This window comes from Schistocerca gregaria, chromosome 8 (assembly GCF_023897955.1).
Source record: "Schistocerca gregaria isolate iqSchGreg1 chromosome 8, iqSchGreg1.2, whole genome shotgun sequence".
In the NCBI taxonomy this organism is placed as follows: Eukaryota; Metazoa; Arthropoda; class Insecta; order Orthoptera; family Acrididae; genus Schistocerca; species Schistocerca gregaria.
In genome coordinates, this window is record NC_064927.1 from 394502203 (window position 1) to 394516459 (window position 14257).

Genomic DNA, 14257 nt, shown 5'->3' on the forward strand with positions numbered 1-14257 from the left:
GGATAATGTGCAGTCGACAGAAGTTGAAAATAAGTTACGAGTGGGCACACAACCCAATGTATATTATGAAGGAAGTTATGAAGTGATAATTAGAGCATTTTGATGCGATTATGTGGAAGTAGCGACGAAGAAGGAGAAGACAGACGAGGATGAGGGAAAAGTAGAAGATGTAGAAGAAAGCGTAAATGGAAGAAGAAACAGAGAAGAGGAAATAAAAGAGAAGTAGCAGTCGAAGCTTATCCTACAGAAAGTTCGAATTCACAAGGGAAATTCCTAAGAAGACTCATGTATGATTCAGTGGAGGATTCGTTGATGCAAGAAGAAGAACAGAACCAACCCTTTCAAATTCAGCCAATTGTGAAGGCCATGGTAAAGCACATCCCAGTCAATATTGTAATTGATAGCGGAAGTGAACTGAATGTGATCTCAGAAAATTTATTCATGCAGTGTAATGCCAATGAGGAATTGCCAGTCCTGAAAACACGTAAGATTAAAGTAAGAGGTCCTATCAGAAACAATACTGCGGAAGTCACGAGACAAACAAGGTTAACTCTTTCGTGCCAAGGTCAAAAGATCGAAGCCAACTTCGTGATTATACCTAAACTAATTGTAGAATTGATTATAGGTGCAGATTTTTTAAATGAGGGATGAGCGATAATAGATATGGGGAAAGGTAGCGTAAAATTCGAGAATGTCACACTTCTCTTTGAGCAAAAGCTAAAATTAGAAGAAATACCAGTTATAAACAAACAATTAAGAATTATGCGAGATAAAGAGGACGAAGAACTAGAATGGTATGCACAAAAGGGGGAATCGCCTCAACTCACATTAGAAGTCCATAAAGAAATCGATGAAAAATTGCAAGAAGTTAAAGGTATTTCGGAACACAGTAAAACAGAATTAGAGGGTATTTTACGACATAAAGCAGAGTATTTTTACCTAAGACTGGCAATATTAAACACTTTCAGTACAAGTTTGAAGATTACTTTTATTGCTGGTAAATAATCAGCACAATATTTCAAGATTATGTTGCAGATAAGATCGTCAGGAGAAAGAAGAATGAAGAGAGAGGAAGGCGGGAAAAGGAAAGTAGTTTCAATAAAAACAAAAACAATAATAACACCAATAGTACCATAGATTAAGATGAAGGGATAAAACGTAGATAGTCTAACAGCATGAAATACTAAAATGCTATACACCAAGACACTACACAAAAATAAAAAACGAATTTGATGATTTTTGTAGAAGTTAAGACTCAAAATATCTTAGAATGGTAACATGGAAAGGGCATCGGAATTTGTAAACCTTTTTAAGAAGGCGTAAAACAATGTAGGTACTAGACATATGTTAGATGATTATAAGTAAAACTTTTTGTAAGAACCATTGTAAAAACTCCAACAGAGACCAGATGCAACAACCCACAAGTTGCAACGCAAGAAGTATCAAGTTAGAAAAGGGCACGATTCCTACAAGGCAGAAGCGTCGAGAGAAGGGAAAGGACAGCGAGTCCAACAGAGGGTAGCTGAAGTGGGCAGTAAATCTGCTGAACCACAGGGTGGTGGAACCCTGCTGGGACAGAAGACGGAACCACAGAGTGGCGGAACACAGAAGAGACCGGTGTAGAGACTGACAAGCAAACACCGGACTTTCACAATTCTTAAACCCCGGGACTCCCCAACTCAGCGGTGCGAGCAAAAAACGCCCCGATGAGAAGACGGCTTGGGCAAGCCATCACTGGCAAAAAATATGTGTAAAAGTCACACTACTGTATTAAACAGCATGCTGATGCTCAAAACTGAAGAAAACTTCTACAAAGTAAAAATGACACGCCCAAACAATTTGTCAAACTGTTACTAAGAGGAGAACTTCAAAGCGACTAGTTATCAATAAACATTTCCATATCCTGCCCAGAGAAGAACCAAGAAGCAAGTAAGAAGCAGAGAAAAAGCAGGAAGAACAGAAGTTGAAGATTCACAAGATTGAGACCAAGAAAGAAGATGAATAAACGACATACCATCCCAAATCCATATCCTATTGTCGTCTGCGAAGTATTACAACGAAAAACAACCACTTTCAGCGACACATAACGATGATTTTCACAAAGCCAGCAAACCGTGAGATTCTGCACTCACAGCTCCATTCCATTATGGGACCTCCACAACAGCAACATACACTTGCAAAGCCAACAAGGAATGACGAACGAAGCTGTACATTAAATACTTGCCCACATCCATCTCGCTCAAGTCCATCACCTTCGTGCAAAAAACATTCGCCAACCTCATGCTTAAACATTGATAGGATTGGGTGAATGTGTGAAATCAAATTATGTGATGTATGAATTATGCAAAAGAAATGTGTGAAAAACCAAATAAGTTAAGCACACCAGACAGCTAATAAACTAAAAAATAACAGTCACTGACTATGGACTTAAGTAAAAAATAGACTATCGATAAAAATAAATCATTAGTTCTGAAATGGACGGTATATGAAGAACAAATGTAAGACATAATAAACACTAAAACTATATGCCACTTATTTTCTTCTCATAAAAATAAAAGAATAACTATATTTTACTTTTTTTCTCCTTATAAAAACAAAGAAACTATTTGTTAGGATAATATCTCAATACTTGTGTATGTATGTTTCTTTGTCAAAGCAATTCTTGGAAATAATTCTTATTTGTTAGTGTAACAATGTTGAAATGAGTGTCTAGAAACAAAAACATTTCACTTGTTCATGATATTTAGAAAATGTGTTAGGAATAGATTGTACCTAATTACTACATTTATAAAAACAATATTTCTAAGAAAATCGATTTGAAAGACTCCTCACTTTTGATAACAAACTTCTTAAAAAACAAAGTTCACAATTAAATAAAGAAAGAAAATAATTAAAAAATAATAAGTATAATAGAATAAAAATATTCTTCCCTTGCCAATATAAACATATTTTTGATAATAATGTGGAAGAGTATAAAAATATAAATTAGTAATACAAACTAGCATAGAACAGAATAACGTGGCTGAACAGTAGGCAACAAAATTTAGATAACGGAATAATTTTTGACTGACTTAGACAACGATTGAATTATTGCCTAACTTCAGTGCAAAAATTAAGTTCGAACGGTGGTGAAATGTAAAGTGTCGGGCAAATCCAACACCTTCCATGAAAACCCTGACATGATAAGCAAATCCAGTAGTATGTCACATAGCTCCGAAAAAATCGTGACATTACATTAATCAAAGTAATACGAGTAACGAGTCAGCAAATGGAATACCACAGACTAACACAAGAATGCCTAAATGCATGTCATACCTTCCCACCGTGAGACAGACGCAGTTCCGACGGGAGAAACGAGAACAGAAGCCGAGAGCAGAACCGTGTTCAGCTGGAAAGCCCTACGATAAGGGACGGACACCCACGTAGCCAGCTAACCGCTAGGACCACCCCCAGCCCATGTTAAAAGATAGAGCCTTCCCGAAGAACACTACAGATCTTACGATAACACTAAAAGGACCACACCAACTGCAAGTTTTGCGTGAGACTTTATCGCGTCTCTGTTACGTTGCAAACTTTAAAATCATTGCCCCACCACGAAAAGTATAACGTTTCTCATTGGATTGACAGAATTTTTGTAGACGGAGCTTAAGGTTAACGTCGAGACCCTGATTGGTCAGATAAAACACAGCCAGATAGTTTTTTTTAAACCAACTTTGGTAAATTGTAGTAAGGAGAAGTTAGGAGAGAGTTGCTTCCGAGACGGTGAGGTGAGCGGAGCTGTGCTGCCCGCCGCCCCCTGACGAACACAAACAAGGTAATGAACACACGCGATGCAGCATAAGAGTAATAAGGCTTCACTCAGAACCGCAGACGTCTTATCTGTTACACCCCCTTTTTGCGTAATACTAGTGTCGATCGCCAATTAAAGCTCATGGTGTTCACATTTGCCACTTGAAGTAAAAATCTGAAACGCGATGATTTTTCTGTTATATAGTTATTGAGAAGCCACATCAGCCACTGTAATTTACGACAAGTTAGATAAGTAATTGAAGATAATTGCGCATCACTGTAGATCATTTTGATAGTTTTCTCTTTTGTGAAACTTAATTTAAACGTAAAATATAGATGTGATATGGCATAGGTCATCATTCGATCCATTGTAGAATTTGGAATTCCCATTCAGGGAATATTCGTTCACATTTTTGTTGAACGCAGTTGGTTACCATCCTGTATTAAAACAATTCGTTTTATCAATAGTGCAATTTATAAACAATGTTTTGTAAGTAGAATAAAATTTCCAATGGTAAACTTAACTTCTTTTTTGGCGTTATTTTACCAGCTAATAAAAAATAGGAAAGTCTTGAACCCCTTCCACTAAATTTAGTTTTAAGATTCTTTTACAGGGAGTGCAGTGGAGCTGACGCTAAAATCATTAAGTATTTGGTTATATCATCGCTAGTCTCACTGAACTCTTCTGAACTCTACATGTCATGTGTGGTCTGACGTCTCCTTACCAGCAACAGGTCCCAGGTTCAGACTAGTTAATTCCCTAAAAAACACGCTCAGAGTGTTGTTGTTCGAAAGTGGTAGCGAGACACGATATAGAACAAACAAACACGACGCAGAATGTTAGACACTGCCTTTATATACATTACTGGCCATTAAAATTGCTACACCATGAAGATGACGTGCTACAGACACGAAATTTAACCGTCAGGAAGAAGATGCTGTGATATGCAAATGATTAGCTTTTCAGAGCATTCACACAAGGTTGGCGCCAGTGGCGACACGTACAACGTGCTGACATGAGGAAAGTTTCCAACCCATTTCACATACGCAAACAGCAGTTGACCAGCGTTGCCTGGCGAAACGTTGTTCTGATGCCTCGTATAAGGAGAAGAAATGCGTACCATCACGTTTCCGACTTTGATAAAGGTTGGATTGTAGCCTGTCGCGATTGCGGATTATCGTATCGCGACATTGCTGCTCACGTTGGTCTAGATCCAATGACTGTTAGCATAATATGGAATCAGTGGGTTCAAGAGGGTAATACCGAACGCCGTGCTGGATCCCACCAGCCTCGTATCATTAGCAATCGAGGTGACAAGCATCTTATCGGCATGGCTGTAACGGATCGTGCAGCCACGTCTCGGTCCCTGAGTCAACAGATGGGGACGTTTGGAAGACAACAACCATCCGCACGAACAGTTCGACATCGTTTGCAGCAGCACGGACTATCAGTTGGGAGAACATGGCTACGGTTACCCTTGAGACTGCATCACAGACAGGAGCGCCTGCGATGGTGTACGCAGCGACGAACTTGGTCTCACGAATGGCAAAACGTCATTTTTTCGGATGAATCCAGCATCATGATGGTCGCATCTGTGTTTGGCGACATCGCGGTGAACGCACATTGGAAGCGTGTATTCGTCATCGCCCTACTGGCGTATCACCCGGCGTAATGGTGTGGGGTGCCACTGGTTACGCGTCTCGGTCACCTCTTGTTCGCATTGACGACACTTTGAACAGTGGACGTTACATTTCAGATGTGTTACGACCCGAAGCTCTACCCTTCAATCGATCCCTGCGAAACCCTAAAAAAATGGTTCAAATGGTTCTGAGCACTGTGGGATCTAACTTCTGAGGCCATCAGTCCCCTAGAACAAAGAACTACTTAAACCTAACTACCCTAAGGACATCACACACATCTATGCTCGAGGGAGGATTCGAACCTGCGACCGTAGCTGTCACGCGGTTCCACGCTGTAGCGCTTAGAACCGCTCGGTCACCACGGCTGGCTGCGAAACCCTACATTTCAGCAGGATAATGCACAACCGCATGTTGCAGGTCCTGTACGGGCCTTTCTGGATACAGAAAATGTTCGACTGGTGCCCTGGCCAGCACATTCTCCAGACTTCTCACCAATTGAAAACGTCTGGTCAATGGTGGTCGTGCAAATGGCTCATCACAATACGCCAGTCACTACTCTTGATGAACTGTGGTATCATGTTGAAGCTGCATGGGCAGCTGTTCCTGTACACGCCATCAAAGTTCTGTTTGACTCAATGCCCAGGCGTATTAAGGCCGTTATTACGGCCAGAGGTGGTTGTTCTGGGTACTGATTTCTCAGGATCTATGCACCCAAATTGCGTGAAAATGTAATCACATGTCAGTTCTAGTATAATATATTTGTCCAATGGATACCCGTTTATCATCTGCATTTTCTCTTGGTGTAGCAGTTTTAATTGGCAGTAGTTTACCTTGTGCACCGATATTACCGTCATCTGTATATGTGTATATCCCTATCCCACGATTTTCGGCGCCTCATTGTAATTTTATTTTGCACAAGAGGGAAATTCTCTACGATTTTAATTTTTAAGCATGGCAATTAAGAACAGGTACGAAAGTTGACTGACTATAGTTACGTAAATAACACACCCCGCTATGAGAAAATATTGGCACAGATTGCTACTATGACTTCGATTGCACTGAAAACAGCTCCGTCGCACCTGAGTAGTAATGATGACGGAGGTGCTCGACGGACTCGCCTCGTCCTCTCTCCCTCTCTCCCTCCCTCTCTCCCTCCCTCCCCTTCCAACCTCTCGTAAGTCTGCGGCTGGGCGCACCTCATCCTTCCGTCTCGCCTCGCCAGCGAGATGCGCCGCGCCGAGCAGCGTCGACTTCCGTGTCTGCAAATATTTGGCCTCGCTGCGCAGTTAAGCCACGCTATAAGTGCCCCTGCACTGCGCTTCTCGCCCGCTTCACTCCAGTCCCCCGCCAACCGGATGCGACAGAAAACATTGCTCAATATACACCCGTTATACGTTCTTGAAGCACTACCCCTAAGACGCAAACAACTATTCCACAGTCTACTTATGTAGTTGCAGACGTAAAAAGCCGATTCCAACCAAAGGAAATCCCAAATGGGGTATAAAAATTGTCGTCTACGAAGGTTCGAACTTTAATAATGGCAACTATTTATCTACAGATCGCACAAAATAAATACGTGTTTCAAAGTTGTACTGACCTACAAAGTAGTCACAGGCATTGTGTATAACCCGTTGCCAGGGATATGGAAGTCGTAGGATACTCTAAGCAGTGCCAGTTGTGTTGACAGTTCGAGCGGCGCGGTCTATTGCCCGATGAATTTGTAGTAGTTCTGAAGCGAATGGCGTGAATTGTCTCCTTCAGTTTATATCTACATCTACACCCACACTCTGCAAGCCACCTGACGATGTGTGGCGGAGGTTACCTTGAGTACCTCTATCGGTTCTCCCTTCTATTCCAGTCTCGTTTTGTTCGTAGAAAGAAAGATTGTCGGTATGCCTTTGTGTGGGCTCCAACCTCTCTGATTTTATCCTCATGGTCTCTTCGCGAGATATACGTAGTAGGGAGCAATATACTGCTTGACTGCTCGGTGAAGGTATGTTCTCCATACTTCAACAAAAGCCCGTACAGAGCTACTGAACGTCTCTCCTGCAGAGTCTTCCACTGGAGTTTATCTATCATCTCCGTAACGCTTTCGCGATTACTAAATGATCCTGTAACGAAGCGTGCTGCTCTCCCTTGGATCTTCTCTATGTCTTCTATCAGCCCTATCTGGTACCGATCCTACACTGCTGAGCAGTATTCAAGCAGTGGGCGAACAAACGTACTGCAACCTACTTCCTTTGCTTTCGGATTGCATTTCCTTAGGATTCTTCCAATGAATCTCAGTCTAGAATCTGCTTTACCGACGATCAACTTTATATGATCATTCCATTTTAAATCACTCTCAATGCCTACTGTCGGATAATTTGTGGAATTAACTGCTTCCAGTTGCTGACCTGGTATATTGTAGCTAAATGATAAGGGATCTTTCTTTCTATGTATTCGCAGCACATTACACTTGTCCACATTAAGATTCAATTGCCATTCCCTGCACCATGCGTCAATTCGTTGCAGATCATCCTGCATTTCAGTATAATTTTCCATTGTTACTACCTCTCGATAAACCACAGCATCATCCGCAAAAAGCCTCATTGAACTTCCGATGTCATCCACAAGGTCATTGTGAATAGCAACGGTCCTATGACACTCCCCTGCAGCACACCTGAAATCACTCTTACTTCGGAAGACTTATCTCCATTGAGAATGACATGCTGCGTTCTGTTATCTAGGAACTCTTCAATCCAATCACACAATTGCTCTGATAGTCCATATCCTCCTACTTTGTTCATTAAACGACTGTGGGGAACTGTATCGAAAGCCTTGCGGAAGTCAAGAAACACGGCCTCTACCTGGGAACCCATGTCTATGGCCCTCTGAGTCTCATGAACGAATAGCGCGAGCTGGGTTTCACACAGTCGTCTTTTTGGAAACCCATGCTGATTCCTACAAAGTAGATTTCTAGTCTCCAGAAAAGTCATTCCACTCGAACATAATACGTTATAAATCGATTTGAACTTACGAGGGCTCAAGTCAGGGGAGGGCAGTTGATGGTATATCACTTAGCAGTCCCATCAGTCAAACACATCAGTAACAGCTTGCACTGTACTTGCTTGATCATTGTCCTGAAAAATGATGGCCAGGTCCTGCACAAAGTGTCATCACTTCTGTCTCAAAGCTGCTCGTAGGTTGTGTTCCAAAAATGAACAGCATAGAGAGAGAAGTGATGACACTTGGTGCAGGACCTAACCATCATTTTGCAGGACAATACTCAACCACGCACAGTGGAAGCTCTTACTGATTTGTCTGTCTGATGGAACTGCCAAGTGCTATACCACCTACTGCACTCCCCTGACTTAAGCCCTCGTCAGTTCAACTCGACTTCTAAACTGAAGGAGACACTTCACGACGTTCGCTTGAGGACTGCTACATATTCATCGGGCAAGAGACCGCGCCGCTCGAACTGTCATCACGGCTGGCACTGCTAAGTGTATCATCGCTGGCAAAAGGTTATACGCAATGCTGGTGACTACTTTGAAGGTCAGTAAAACTTTGAAACACGTATCTATTTCGTACGAGCTGTAAATAAATAGTTGCTACTATTAAAGTTCCAACCCTCGTATCTAATGGAAATGGGAAAATCATCGTGCAAAATATATCTTCATTCTGTTGCCCATAACCAGGCATACTTCCTTACTATGGTGTAGGGACAAGGAGAGGGGGAGAAAGACGTGGCGAAGGTGTCCTGGTTCGGTACCCCTTCCTTCGCCAGGTGCATATCCAAGAGGGTTAGGTGGAGGGGGGGAAGTTCACGGTGGTTATCGTAGCACAAACCTGGATACTGAAAAGTCCCTGTCTCAGCCCGTTCATGTAACTGTTATCTGGAGTACTCTATTCTCACTCAATTAGTCTCGCAGATTACTCTTCTGCTATTTGTTTTATACAGTATAAATCATAGTTGAAGAAGGAATGCATAGCGAACTTTCGGTAATCGGTTTTTTTGGTCTTTTACATCAGCAACTTATGATCCATGCACAATCCCCACCATGGATAACTATAATTTCTCACATTAAACACCTATCATCATTCCACAATCGCAATACCAGATCGGATACGTCTAGCATCTTGGCTGTACCTTCACATAACACAAAATCTTTCTCCGTGTCATTCTCCTTCTCAGCCATACGACTATGGAACGCGCTCCCCTGTGATCTGCTTCTTATCCAGAACCACTCAACATTAAAGAGGGAACTCATAACTTACATATTAGGGACGGTATAGCCATCATTGTTGTGCCCCTCTCATCTCTTTCTTTCTCCTTTCCATCACAGCTTCGAATTTTACCATTCTATTTCTCTTCCTCTAACCTATTTACCTCTTATATATCTCTTTAAACCCATTCTATCGTCTTATGTCTCTGTTCGATGAGAATAACTTACAAGCTACAAGAACATAACGAGAAAATTCCCAACTAACAACAGGACTGACATTCACAAAAGAAAAGTATGTTTACTTTCATATACATAGTCATTACTATTACTATTATTATCATTATTATTCTTGATTGTTATAATTATTTTTTTGATTGTTATAATTATCATTGTACTACTGTTATAATCTCTATTTTTTTCTTTAGCATCAATACTGTATAATACGTTATATGTCCTTAATGTTCTGTAGAAACTGTAACTCGTTCAATCTGAGTATGCCTGGTTAGGTGTAAGAGAGGGCCTGAAGGCCCTAATCTTGCCAAGTAAAATAAATGCATAAACAAATAAATAATTGCTTGCACACTTGCAACTGGAAAATCAGAGTAGTTTTGTCCTTTACAAAGGCTGGATAGCTTTCCGTTAAATTTTATTGTCAGACCCGAATTGTAGCCTGAGGTGGCCAGGTGCAACGTACATTACGACGTTACGCTCCTTTTAAAAGTAAAAGTAAATGTAGAAACCAAGCCGGTGGTTGTGAAAATTACCACTTCTTTCTCTGTTCAAATTTTGTCCAGTAAACATTATTCTGAACAAGACAACGGTTTTTTTGGCGGTTTGGTAGCTCTCACAGGATTGGGTAAGCGGCCGGAACTTCCTGAGCGTTTTGCTAATTGGCCAGCTAAAAAATAAGTTTGTAACTAATTTGAGCTAAGACGAATCTGCCGCATCGAAACGACGCAATACGATAGGCCTTTCAGTCTCTAATTTTATCCTAAGACTGCGAGAATGCTCTTTGACTTTCATCTGCGTAGATATAGATCGTAAATGCTCGATGTGCTAGAAATATGTAGAGTGCTGTCTGGTATACTTTGATGATGTATATGTTCAAGAATTAGCAATGAATGGACATACTGTGCAGTCATCCATCTACATTCGCAATGATACTTGCAAAGTAGAGAATGGGCGCGATGATACTGAAATTGGGAAACATACTGTCGCATCATTGGTCGGTGTAGAAATTACTGTAAAATTGCTGAAATTGTTCGCACTATCAACTGTGATGCTTATTATTAGAGTACATCGGTGGTGTCTTTTCCATCCCATCTGTCCACTGGTACGGTGTTGGTTACCACATAATGATGTCTGACATCGTTTGTTTGAGATGGAGAAAGAGTTTTGGTGGAAGGGCAACACCTTCTGGGGGTGGCTAGCACCGAAAAAGTGATCGCATACATGACTGCAATATGAGGAATCAGTCGAAACGGAATGCAGAGCCATCAGCTATTCCATCACTGTGTCAGATGAGTTTAAATGTACAGGTTGTCAGTCACCTTCGGACTGTAGTTCAGCAAACGCTCCATAATGCCGCCAAACTCTTATACACTCCTGGAAATTGAAATAAGAACACCGTGAATTCATTGTCCCAGGAAGGGGAAACTTTATTGACACATTCCTGGGGTCAGATACATCACATGATCACACTGACAGAACCACAGGCACATAGACACAGGCAACAGAGCATGCACAATGTCGGCACTAGTACAGTGTATATCCACCTTTCGCAGCAATGCAGGCTGCTATTCTCCCTTGGAGACGATCGTAGAGATGCTGGATGTAGTCCTGTGGAACGGCTTGCCATGCCATTTCCACCTGGCACCTCAGTTGGATCAGCGTTCGTGCTGGACGTGCAGACCGCGTGAGACGACGCTTCATCCAGTCCCAAACATGCTCAATGGGGGACAGATCCGGAGATCTTGCTGGCCAGGGTAGTTGACTTACACCTTCTAGAGCACGTTGGGTGGTACGGGATACATGCGGACGTGCATTGTCCTGTTGGAACAGCAAGTTCCCTTGCCGGTCTAGGAATGGTAGAACGATGGGTTCGATGACGGTTTGGATGTACCGTGCACTATTCAGTGTCCCCTCGACGATCACCAGAGGTGTACGGACAGTGCAGGAGATCGCCCCCACACCGTGATGCCGGGTGTTGGCCCTGTGTGCCTCGGTCGTATGCAGTCCTGATTGTGGCGCTCACCTGCACGGCGCCAAACGCGCATACGACCATCATTGGCACCAAGGCAGAAGCGACTCTCATCGCTGAAGACGACACGTCTCCATTCGTCCCTCCATTCACGCCTGTCGCGACACCACTGGAGGCGAGCTGCACGATGTTGGGGCGTGAGCGGAAGACGGCCTAACGGTGTGCGGGACCGTAGCCCAGCTTCATGAAGACGGTTGCGAATGGTCCTCGCCGATACCCCAGGAGAAACAGTTTTGGTTGGTTGGTTGGTTGGTTTGGGGAAGGAGACCAGACAGCGTGGTCATCGGTCTCATCGGATTAGGGAAGGATGGGGAAGGAAGTCGGCCGTGCCCTTTCAGAGGAACCATCCCGGCATTAGCCTGGAGTGATTTAGGGAAATCACGGAAAACCTAAATCAGGATGGCCGGACGCGGGATTGAACCGTCGTCCTCCCGAATGCGAGTCCAGTGTCTAACCACTGCGCCACCTCGCTCGGTGAGAAACAGTGTCCCTAATTTGCTGGTAAGTGGCGGTGCGGTCCCCTACGGCACTGCGTAGGATCCTACGGTCTTGGGGTGCATCCGTGCGTCGCTGCGGTCCGGTCCCAGGTCGACGGGCACGTGCACCTTCCGCCGACCACTGGCGACAACATCGATGTACTGTGGAGACCTCACGCCCCACGTGTTGAGCAATTCGGCGGTACGTCCAGCCGGCCTCCCGCATGCCCACTATACGCCCTCGCTCAATGTCCGTCAACTGCACATACGGTTCACGTCCACGCTGTCGCGGCATGCTACCAGTTTTAAGGACTGCGATGGAGCTCCGTATGCCACGGCAAACTGGCTGACATTGACGGCGGCGGTGCACAAATGCTGCGCAGCTAGCGCCATTCGACGGCCAACACCGCGGTTCCTGGTGTGTCCGCTGTGCCGTGCGTGTGATCATTGCTTGTACAGCCCTCTCGCAGTGTCCGGAGCAAGTATGGTGGGTCTGACACACCGGTGTCAATGTGTTCTTTTTTCCTTTTCCAGGAGTGTATGTCAATCGAAGTAGTAGCAATTTTGCGTCCTCACTATGGAGACATGGAAACTGTACCTGAGGAAAACAATGTGGACGTCCTAGACAATTTAAGGTAAAAAGATATGTCATTAAAACTGAAATTATCTTGCAGATCAATCAGTTATATTACATAGCACAGGGATGCGTGACAGGTGCGCCATGAACATCGGTATCATGCTGCTATGTGCTCGATGTCGACAAGTGTCACGTAAATGGTATAATATTCTGGGAAACCATGTAAAATATATGAGTTCGTTACTCCCAGAGTCTGGAGATGTGTGTAGAAAGCAAGCAAGTAGGTCGGTTCCAGAAAAGTGACGCCTTTCTGACGAGAGGAACCGAGCCAGCCTTTGTACAAGTCTTCATGGTATATGTGCAAGTGTCTAGTGCTCACTACTGCCGGTCCCATCATGAGAGAGATTGATTCAGCCCATCGATAGGCATAAGGGGAATGAAAAAAGAAATTTTTACATGGAAAATTATGTGCATTATACATACTGAGATTCGTTCCAAAACCACATATCCAGTACACTGCTCGGTGTCAGACTGCGGCAGCAGTCCTAATATTTAACTGTAGTTACACTGATAAACATGTGTCTGGTTCCCAATATTCTTGTGAATCTGGGGATGGCCGTAGAAAGCGTAGCAGCAAGCAAGCACACCATCCCTTGTACACCGGTTCAGAAAGTCTGAGAAAGCTTTATGTTATACTGGAGCCAAGGTAGCCTCTATTGGCAGGCAACCCATATTACACCACAGAGGAAGAGGTTGTCTATGCCCAAGGCGTACTAAAAGCACCATGGTAAACACCGGCCATTCACACACAAGATAATGGAAACAGACATTCCAAGCACTACTTCTTGCAGGGGGGGCTCGAGCCATGGCCTGTTGGAAGTATCACTACGCCAAAACGTGATTGGCTGGAGACAGCTATTTAGGGGTTAGAACCAGCCCTGAAGTTCAGTTCAGGCCGGATGCCGATCTCGCTTACTGCAACCATTGAAGATTACGTCTTCGTCTCTGAATTGGACTGTTACTAGCGTGTGGACTTTTGTTTGCCACAATTAGGAGACTTTTACTGGCATCATTATTGTTACCTTTTCTTTGTTGATGCACCGCCGCCGTCAGTGTCAGCCAGTTTGCCGTAGCATACGGAGCTCCATCGCAGTCTTTAACACTGGTAGCATGCCGCGACAGCGTGGACGTGAACCGTATGTGCAGTTGACGGACTTTGAGCGAGGGCGTATAGTGGGCATGCGGGAGGCCGGGTGGACGTACCGCCGAATTGCTCAACACGTGGGGCGTGAGGTCTCCACAGTAC